Source organism: Rhipicephalus sanguineus, chromosome 2, assembly GCF_013339695.2.
Source record: "Rhipicephalus sanguineus isolate Rsan-2018 chromosome 2, BIME_Rsan_1.4, whole genome shotgun sequence".
Classification (NCBI taxonomy): domain Eukaryota; kingdom Metazoa; phylum Arthropoda; class Arachnida; order Ixodida; family Ixodidae; genus Rhipicephalus; species Rhipicephalus sanguineus.
This window is the reverse complement of record NC_051177.1, coordinates 16,340,179-16,349,778: the sequence shown is the minus strand read 5'-3', so window position 1 is coordinate 16,349,778 and position 9,600 is coordinate 16,340,179. Positions and strand designations below refer to the sequence as shown.

The 9,600-nt window shown below is 43.7% G+C and overlaps 1 long non-coding RNA gene across 1 annotated transcript; it reads right to left on the bottom strand.

Annotated features, from left to right (window-relative positions):
* Positions 1–5,429: 5,429 nt before the first annotated feature.
* On the bottom strand, positions 5,430–9,234 carry LOC125757109 (uncharacterized). The gene is made up of 3 exons (XR_007415055.1): positions 9,167–9,234; positions 6,941–7,038; positions 5,430–5,521 (listed from the first exon to the last, which is right to left on the bottom strand). It is a non-coding gene; the product is annotated as an uncharacterized LOC125757109 (long non-coding RNA).
* Between the last annotated feature and the right edge of the window lie 366 nt (positions 9,235–9,600).

Sequence of the window (9,600 nt, the reverse complement as noted above, 5' to 3'; positions counted from 1 at the left end):
ATGAGCTGTGGAAAAGTCCTTCCTCAAATGACAACCTTAGCTGACGTTTTCAACAACCTATGCCCCCGCGCGCCCACCTCCGGCACGTTGTGCTGGCTGTCGTGGGAGTAAATTTTCATCAATGCGCCCGTTCGCTGAGGTGACTTGAGACCCCTGATATAGCGGAGCAAGACGAAAGCTAAGACATTACCAATGTGGGCACACAGAGCAGTCTGTGCATGTCCATATCGCGTCACATGACCACTGGGAGCTGTGGCGGAGCGATGAAAAAAGAATGTGTCTTTATAGGGATTCGATGTAACGAGATTACGCGCTGTACTTTCGCTTTAGTGGAGGGCTGGAATTTTCAAGAACGTTTCCCCGCTTTGGAACTCTGTGATCGCTCTTGTGATGATAAGTTAAAGGCATCAATTTATTATTTACATTTATTACTGTGATTAAAGAATAACATTTGGGATATAAAATCCCAACGAATGCAAATGAAGCACAGACTAGCGAGATGTTATAAGCGCCTGATATATAATTTTAGCTCGCCCGCTTCAGCTAATTCAAGTAGCCCCATGTGCAAGAAGTAAACGAAGTTCAGTACCTGTACTTCATAAACTTCCCCAAATACCCTGCACCACATATATGAAACGCTTTTTCGGGACATAATTTGGAACATGTATGTAGGCACTACGTATGTGGAAGAAACTTGAAAGGACACTAAAGAGAAAAACGCTTTTCTATTATAAGTAAATTACTCTTTTACAATTCCAAAATAACCACGCTCGCCGCGACAAGACTCTTCGTAAGCGTGAAAACGCACAAAAGGAAAATGCGAGTAGCGAAGCCACGTGGCATTTCGCGCTGCAAACACCGTGACGTCAGAGATTCTGACGGGGTCTACTGGGGCCTACGTAGTTCCTAATCGGTAAAAAATGCAGTACATTGACATCTGAGGAAGTCACAGACTTAACAAGCCAAGTTTCAGGAAATATCATTGAGCTAATGTCCCCAAATTACGACAAAAATTAAGTTTGAAATCAATGACGTCGGGGCAACATTAAAAAAAAGAATTTTGACCTTGATTTTCTCCTGAATAAACTTATGATGATGAAATTAACGACATTCGAGTTCTCAGAGTATACTTTATCAGTCTAAAACCGATTCATTGTTTCAATTTAGTGTCCCTTTAAGAACTGAGCAAAGTCCAAGCCCGGCCCGAACCGAGCCCGCCACCTCAAACCCGGGCCCGGCCCTAAGCCCGGAGCTTCAGACCCGAGCCCGGCCCGGGCCCGCCGTGAAAACTACTTTACCCGGCCCGGCTCGGCCCGTGGGCCGGGCCGGGCTCGGGTTTTCGGGTAGGCCCGAACCCGTGCAGTGCTCTAGAGTAGACACAAGGCGCGTTACGTTTGCCTCTACACTCTTAAAACAAAGGGCGTCGGGGCACTCCCTTTGTGAGAGTTTTGGCTTGTCCCGCTGGGCACTCCCTTTCTGGGGTGAAACAACTCCCTCTACACAGGGAGTGATTCAACGCCTCCTCATGGAGTACAGTACTCCGTCTGCGATAGAGTGAAAGCACTCCTCCGAGGGAGTAAAGCTATCACGTTGAAACAGCTTTTGAAATAAAATTAATCGAGCACAGAAAATGGCACATTCATACGCGCACACATTCACGCAACGAAAACACGTAGAGCGCTCGCAACCGAAACGCATACATTAGAGGATTTTAGTCTGTCAGGCACACCGCAATACGCAAAATGCTCTGCACCGGAATACCGGGTGTGAACTGCGCATACGCACGCCCGGTAACATGGCCGCGCCGCCGAAAGCGATAGCCGCCCACCTCGAATCTATCAAGTGGCCGTCGCACGCTCTGTCGCTCGTTATCGCCGAACTGATGCTTTATTTGCTTTAGGTTCACGTCCTTAAGCTTCGACAGCAAGGTATTCGTGTCGATTCGGCACCGTTTCGAGAGCCGTACTCAAATAATCAACGATGTAGGCTTAGCGAGTGACAATCCCGGAATCTCGAAGGTCATACATTATGTGTCGGTTAGTTGTTTTTATCCTCCATAGCTGGCGCAACTTGACGTGGCGGCAGCTACGGCACACAAGGCGGCTGAGAAAAAGAAAAATTTTGGCACTCTAACAGCGTTTCACGGAATAATTTCTGTAATGCTTATCTCTAGGGGTAATTAGAAAATGGACATCAATGTATACACGCACATATGACAACACATACAAATCGCACACGACACAGGAATCGAACTCATGACTACAAGCACCGAAAGCAGACACTCTAACAACTACGCCACAGAGCCACCGCGTGCTTCGTTGACTTTTCACGGCCTTATATATCTACAAAGTGGTTTGCAACGAGAGGGCGGAGCTTGCTACTTCTTTTTTTGCATCATCGGCGTGTGTTTGCGCGTGGATTAGGTTAGTAAATAGTTAGCGCGGCGCCATGAACTCACGAAGGCCACCGTTAGCACCTTCAGCTCCGACTTCTGTTCGTCGTTTGTCTTGCCGCAAGAGAAATGATAAACGTGTTTTTTGTGTGTTCACCATACATCGTGGATGTCTCGCTCGCCCAAAAATTTGCTCATACCGGCGTGAAAAGTACCTTTAGATAGCGAAACTCACGTATGTGTATTCTACGAGCGTGTGCTGTTGGAGCAGTTTTGGTTATTTTTGCCGCGAGCTGCAAGTGTCGGCAGTGCGTTCTCAGCTGTTCGAAGACCATCATATGTCGCATATTTTTGTTACATACGTCGATGTCAGAGTTCCAAGGGTATTTTAGCGTGCACCTATACAAGCATGTGCATTTATTGCGCGTGTAGGTGCTGTTGCGATCTGCACGCAGGGTCAGCGGCACCTGAGCAGTTAGACGAATATTTGCATGATTAGAACTTACGCGCGCTGAAGCACGACATACAGTGCTTCTGAATTAGTCATAGTCAGTATTTAATTGCTTTTATACCCGGAGACTGGCTACCTTTTACTAAGTAACCTTTACTCTTCCGTATCACGCCGCCGTTAAAATGTATGTCGAAGGCGTCCACCAAGGCTAAGCACGATGTCCATTAATTCGCGAGTGACATGTCTCCCTTAAAATAGAAAAGATAATACTGTTGCGCCTCTGTATTGCGAACGTCCGCGTGTAGTTGGCACTACTCCTGAAGAGATTGTGCAGTACCTATTGAAAAAAAAAGGCATTATTGTATGCCTCAGTGAAACAGCTGTTCTTCAGAAAATAAGGTGTCATTTTAATTAGGATATTTTTGTCACGGCACGACACAACTTGACTTTTTCGTGATTCAGGATTACACATAGCACGAACATGAGTGCAGCAGATAAATAAAAACTGAAAAAAGTGGGTGCCATGTGCACTCCTACTACATCGTGTACCTGTAGTTGATTCCAAATCTACAAATTATGCGACCATTGATAAATGATCAACCCATCAATGTTCGATCACAGTTGATCTGTTTCCGTTACTCCCTGTCGCTTATTTGCACGATGTTTTGCAAGAATCATCGGTTAAACCCATCTAGTAACGCAAGCATTATCTGTAGCATGCAGTGGTTCTCAAGAAGGGAGGGGGGGGGGGGTCAGCGAAGCCATTCTGGGGGTCCACAAACGCATCTTCGAACAAAAAAGAAAATACGCCTTTTTTGAAGAAACGATATGTCCAATGACAGCGGCCCCACTATTTTTGTTTTGCTTCACCGCATCACGGTTATGCATTGCGGCGGAGCTGACTTATGCTTTCCATGAGATGGCTGTAAAGCTTTTACTGCAATTTTCTACCACATGTGCTTTTCCAGGCTTGCATATTTGAAGAGAAAGCGTAGTGAGAAACAGCTGAAATGTGGCGGCAGATCGCACAACTTAGTGACAAGCTGTTGAGATTGAATTGGCGTGGCACTTTAGTTTGACCATTCTTTGCCACGGAGAAACGCAAGGCACCTATTTCACGCTGCATGTTGTGCTAATTTATAAGCCCTCACCCCCCCCCTCCTTACTTCTCACTGCAAGGGGTCCCTCATCACTTCCACCAGTCCACAAGGGGTCTCCAAAACATCCATGGCTGAGAACCACGACCTATATATCAGAGCCTGAACAATTTCTTTTACATGTACAAGGACATTTTTGTTTGAATGCATTACAAATTCTTAAAACTTCAAATGATACAATAAATGCTGGTTGTAGCACTTTATTAGAATCAAAACAATAACATTCACAATGTCAATGTAAATTATACATTTTCATCTACCACAGAACCTATGCTCATTAGTGAACAGATGAAACAACATACACAATGCAACCTGAGCACTAATGCACAGCAGTAAAATATTATGAAAGTATAGTTCGGAAATTCATCACAAAGCAAGACACATACACTTCGAAATGCCAGTATGCAAGTACAATCCAATGAGATGGCATGCACAGCAGTGGCGTAGCCAGGGGGGCACACCGGGCCTCCCTCGCCCCCCCCCCCCTCGAAATTTTTTTTTGCTATGGCATACAGAGCCCAAAATGACAACTGAACACATCTGCCTGCCCGGCTCCCACTTCGAATCAAGGAGACGACCCCCCCCCCGCCCCCCCGAAAAAAATTTCTGCCTATGCCCCTGATGCACAGAGAACTTGGTGTCTGCTTACACATGAAGGCAACTCGATAAGTAATAAAGGCTTGCAACACTTAGGCATGGTGGTGTACCATTTTCCTTGTATATTGCATTAGTTTGCCCTCAGGCATGAAAACATGTTACACATGATTGTGCAGTTCAATGTTTTGTATAAAGACCTGTGGTGTCGAAGATAGATCCATCTGCCAAGGTTTGTAAACACAGTTGCCTTTATTCACATATTTTAAAGAAATAATGTAAATTTATAAAGTTAAGCTTGGGAACATGGCATTATTTCGCAACCCTATTCACCCGTATTATTATGCATAAATAGTAGACCAATGGTTACAATATTTACATGCCAGCTAGTGCCATGAAATGCGACCGGAAAATTGGTTCCTCGTCACCTTCAACAGCTCAATTTATGGCTCATGCAGAAGTGCCACATTGAAAATGAATCTGCGAATACCGTGACAGGAAAGTTACCTCGGAGTTAGGCAATAACATGCTTTGAATTAAAAATTGCCCATCAATACTGGTGGTGGCTTGGCACATTAGAGCCAAGGACTGGACATGCCATGAGGTTGAATAAAAATTGAACAGGGAATAAATAACGGCTGTAAAACAGTCAAGAACCATGCTTAGTAAATTAAATGAGTTTACATTCAGCATCTTTTCAAGCCATGTAAAATTTTCAATTGCACACTGTTATTGGAAAGTTTGGACTCAGCACCGTGCATAACACAGTGCAGCAGTCCAAGTGCTGACAAACCTAAGTACTGAGAGATGTACAAGATCATCAGTATAGTATACTGTAAGGCACAGGAGTGTTCACAGAAGAGACCGTCTTGTAGACAAACAGGTGGGCCAGAACTGTTGCTGCTTTGCCAAAAGTGTTCAGTCTTCCTGAAAAAGATATCAAGCAAAGAAGTCCATTAAGCTTTCTGCATCCATACAAAATACCCACTTGTCTTCTCTTACTGCAGACTTTTCCGAAAAAACAGAAAAATACAAAATTAAGAAGCTGCCAAGTATTTTCTTGTGAGATATGCAATGAGTGTGCAGCACACTTTCATTCTTGTAATATCTAGAAAGACGCAGCATTATAATACAGAAAGACGAGGCTGAATTGCTTATCCATGTTTTGCTGCCATGTTTTTATACACCCAGCAAAAGAACAAGGTACAATAGCTAGTGTGCAGTGTTGCTTGTTGTTTTGTGGAGGCAACTCCTATTACAAAAATAATTCATTTATCCTCAAAACTTAGTGCAAGTTCTCCCAAATAAATTATTTAAAATCCTAGGCTAGACGGGACAAAATATAGATATATAGTACTTATGAGGCATGCCACAGTGGACAGCCTCAATTTTTTAATTTACATTTAAATATAAAACTCTGTTTATGCCAAAGCAACATCTAGATGTTGTCTTTCTCACAGCACTTCAGACTAAACCAGCTGTGCACATAGCACCTGCCTGTAAGCACTGCACCATCCTGCTTCTGCCAACTATGAAATGCATGCATACTGAACATTTTATATGCTGCTTACTGCTTGCTGTTACCTTAAATCTCCCCTAGCCAACACAAACTAGACAAGCAATTAATATAACTATCAAGTGGAAATGAATGTAAAAATTTTCCTAACAGTGATAACTTAAATCACAAGGCGCATGCAGCCCATCCTATGTTAGTCCTGTTGTGACTCACAACAGGACTAACATTTGTGTCGCAAATTGTGAACGGTTTTGCAACTACCAAACACAAAAATAAAGTTAAACACCATAATAACAATGCGCTAGTGAGCTTCAATGTATATCGATGTATATGCCACTTCATTGTTAAGGTAATGCATCACAATACTGACCGTTTGAAGCAAAACGGGAATGTGAACTAGTTGGCGGGTAATAGGCGAGGTTCAAGTTTAGGCAATGAAGCTTTCAGTTGTGAGTAAGAGCTCTTGATGTGCACTTTCTTGTCCTTGTCTTCTTAGCACTGCCGTTATTATATAAGTACTGACCATTTCGCCAGGAACACTATGAATCCCTCACAATACAGTCAATATCATGCTACAGGTGTCTATTATGGAGGCACTCCACTGTAAATTCAATATAGTGTTATAGGCGTGACAGAGTGCAGGTGCAGATTCTGCATACTGTATCGGATGACTGAGATAAGAGCTGCCATGACATTGGACTCAAAATAGTGATACTCTCAATGTTTCCAATGTATCAATGACTTGCTTCATTAAACACAGGTATGCACTGCACAATTCAGAAATGAATTCTATTTGATCACTCTCTCCTAACGAGATTACTGCTACCAACCAAGGTTCTGTGAAGCATCCAGATGAGCTTCAAGAGTTCTTATCAAGCTGCTGGTGTCCACAGCTGCATAGCATTGCATGTGCCATCTTGAGCACCATCTGCAAAGAAAAAAAAATGTACAGATTTTTTGCAGTGACTCACTATTTCATGCTGCACTAAACAGCTGTAAAGCACACCAATACCTAATTCAGATAACCGGCATAAATTCAGTTAGACGTCCATGCATGTAAGGATCTTTTAACTCTAAATTTATTATCCTAATGCACTCGAACACCAAGAACTAATTCAGTAGATAATACAAAACTGGCAGTGTAGATAAAGCGTTTTTTTTTAATCTCAGGGAAAACAGATTCCAGAGCTTTTTCACTGTTGCTCCCGTTTGATGTTAGCATTGAAAGTGCTGCTGTGCTTCTTACGCAAAACTGAGCTTAGAGACAGACTTTACGAGGCATCATACTCTTCTTTCCTGCTTTGTTCTTCTTCTGTAAAGTTTCTTTTGTATTATCCTTTATTCATCGTACCCTCTTCCTTTGCACAGCATGGCCAGCCAGTTTGAGAAGTGGCTAACCTGCCTGTCTACCCATCTATTTCTTTCTTTCCTTCCTTTATTTTAAGTCTTGCAGCATTTACAAATATACACATCAAGTTCAGTAGTGTAGTGTTGCCAACTGCACAAACATTCATAACCTACAGCCAGCCTACAGCCAACCACAAATTTCACTGCCTGTGCGAGACTAGAAAGCAAATACTTGTGGTTTCAAGTTCACTCCACACCTACCATTTCGTCAAAAACACAGCATTTGAGTTTCTGATAAATTAAGTTGTTTGCCGTGTATCATGCTAATGAAAGAGCTCAAAACAAAGCATGATACAGCAAGGAGTAGGTGCACAACAGCACATCCTTTGAGAATTTGCGATAGAGTCATCTGGTGACCTGCGTGCCATTGTCTACTGCTTCTGGTGCTGCACTAAACACAATATTCACATTCATCAAGAAGCATGAAGGTAGGAAGCTTACATATGACTTAAAGAAGTAAACCATAAGAAATGATGAAAGGTGTTCTGTTCTTGCTGAACATTAGTTTTTTTAACCGTGATAATGTTTAATGGCTGCTTAGCCTTGCTTCAAAGCTTCATAATAGTCTTATGAGAGTCACATTTTTTTAATTATTGTCCCTCTGCCATCAGTATTGCATTGAGCTGACTTGCACTGATGTGACTGAATAAGCCTGGCACAGCTCGCACATCTTCAACTCGATGAGAATATCCACATGAAATTCAGGAAAGTTCAAGATGTCACTAATTATGTCACAAAATTGTCACGAATTAAGTGACAATATCGTAAAATGCACGTGCTTCACCATAAACGCTGTCACTTAGCAGACAACTTTCACATAATATATGGCCATAATTCATATCTCTGCAGCATAATTTATTCGTTCTAGTCCAACCTAATGACGTTATTACCCTATATATGGTATGCTGTTTCTTTTTTTGTCTTAGAGACGAACAAAGTGCGCAATGCAAAATTGTTATCGAAAAGTATTCCCACTTACTAATATTAGGGAGATTTGGAATAGCGTACGCCAGGCCCGTAGCCACAGGGGAAGGGGGGGGAGCGAAATTCTGAGGGAGGGGGGTGTTTTACCGAAAATGAATTATGAAAATAGGCGTTTTTCTAAAAAAGTGAAGGGCGCAACGAAGGGCTCCGGAAGTTTCGCCCATATGTTTCTTTAACGTGCACTGACATCGCAGAGTACACAGGCGTTTAGCGTTTCGCCTCCACCGAAATGCTACCGCCGCGGCCGAGATCGAATTTCGGGTCGGCAGCCGAGCACCGCAACCATCGTACAACCGAGGCTGACAACTACAATAACTGAATCAACTGAAAACAAAAGTTAGCCTTAATGCACGCATGACGGAGTGATAACCGCGACCTCTCGCTTGTTTATATTTTCTGAAAGCACGCTGCCGCATTCACGCTTTATGGCAAGCAAAGAAATTGTGTAGCACAAATTGTCTTCATTGAGGCGTACCCGCTCTTCGATAGACTGGCCGTGCGAAGCGTGTGCCTTCACAAAAGCTTTTTAAACGCGCATCAGGCATCACACGTATGTGCGCGCAATGCTTTTCCATTCTGCTTTTTATTGTACTTTCCACGCGACACACTGTGCAGCACTACACACTTGAGCGACGCGAAACTGAGAACACAGAAGCACCACTTACCGTTCGCATTTCCGACTGTGCCTAACCAGGTGCTTGCCGAACACGAATACACGAAGGTGCAAGCACGCTTGAGTCCTTCAGACCATCATGAAACCAACACGAACACGCTCACAGTACGCGATGTTACACTGCCGTCGCTAAATGCCGTTCACGTCCAGCGTTGAGATCAGAGTCGCGCACACACAGGACACGGGCACGCACAGCCGACACAGCTGAGCAATTCGGAAACTTCGATGACCGGGCAACGGGAGAAAATGGCGAAGGCAGCGACGGGCGACGGCGAGACTTCGACTTGAGCACGCACGCTTCTCCTCTCCTGGTGCGCCCGTGTGTGTCTGTGTGTGTGTGTGTGTGTGTGTGTGTGTGTGTGTGTCTGTTTTTTTTATTTTGTCTTTCCTCGCTCGCGCCTGCGTGCCTGCGTCGTAAGGTTGCGT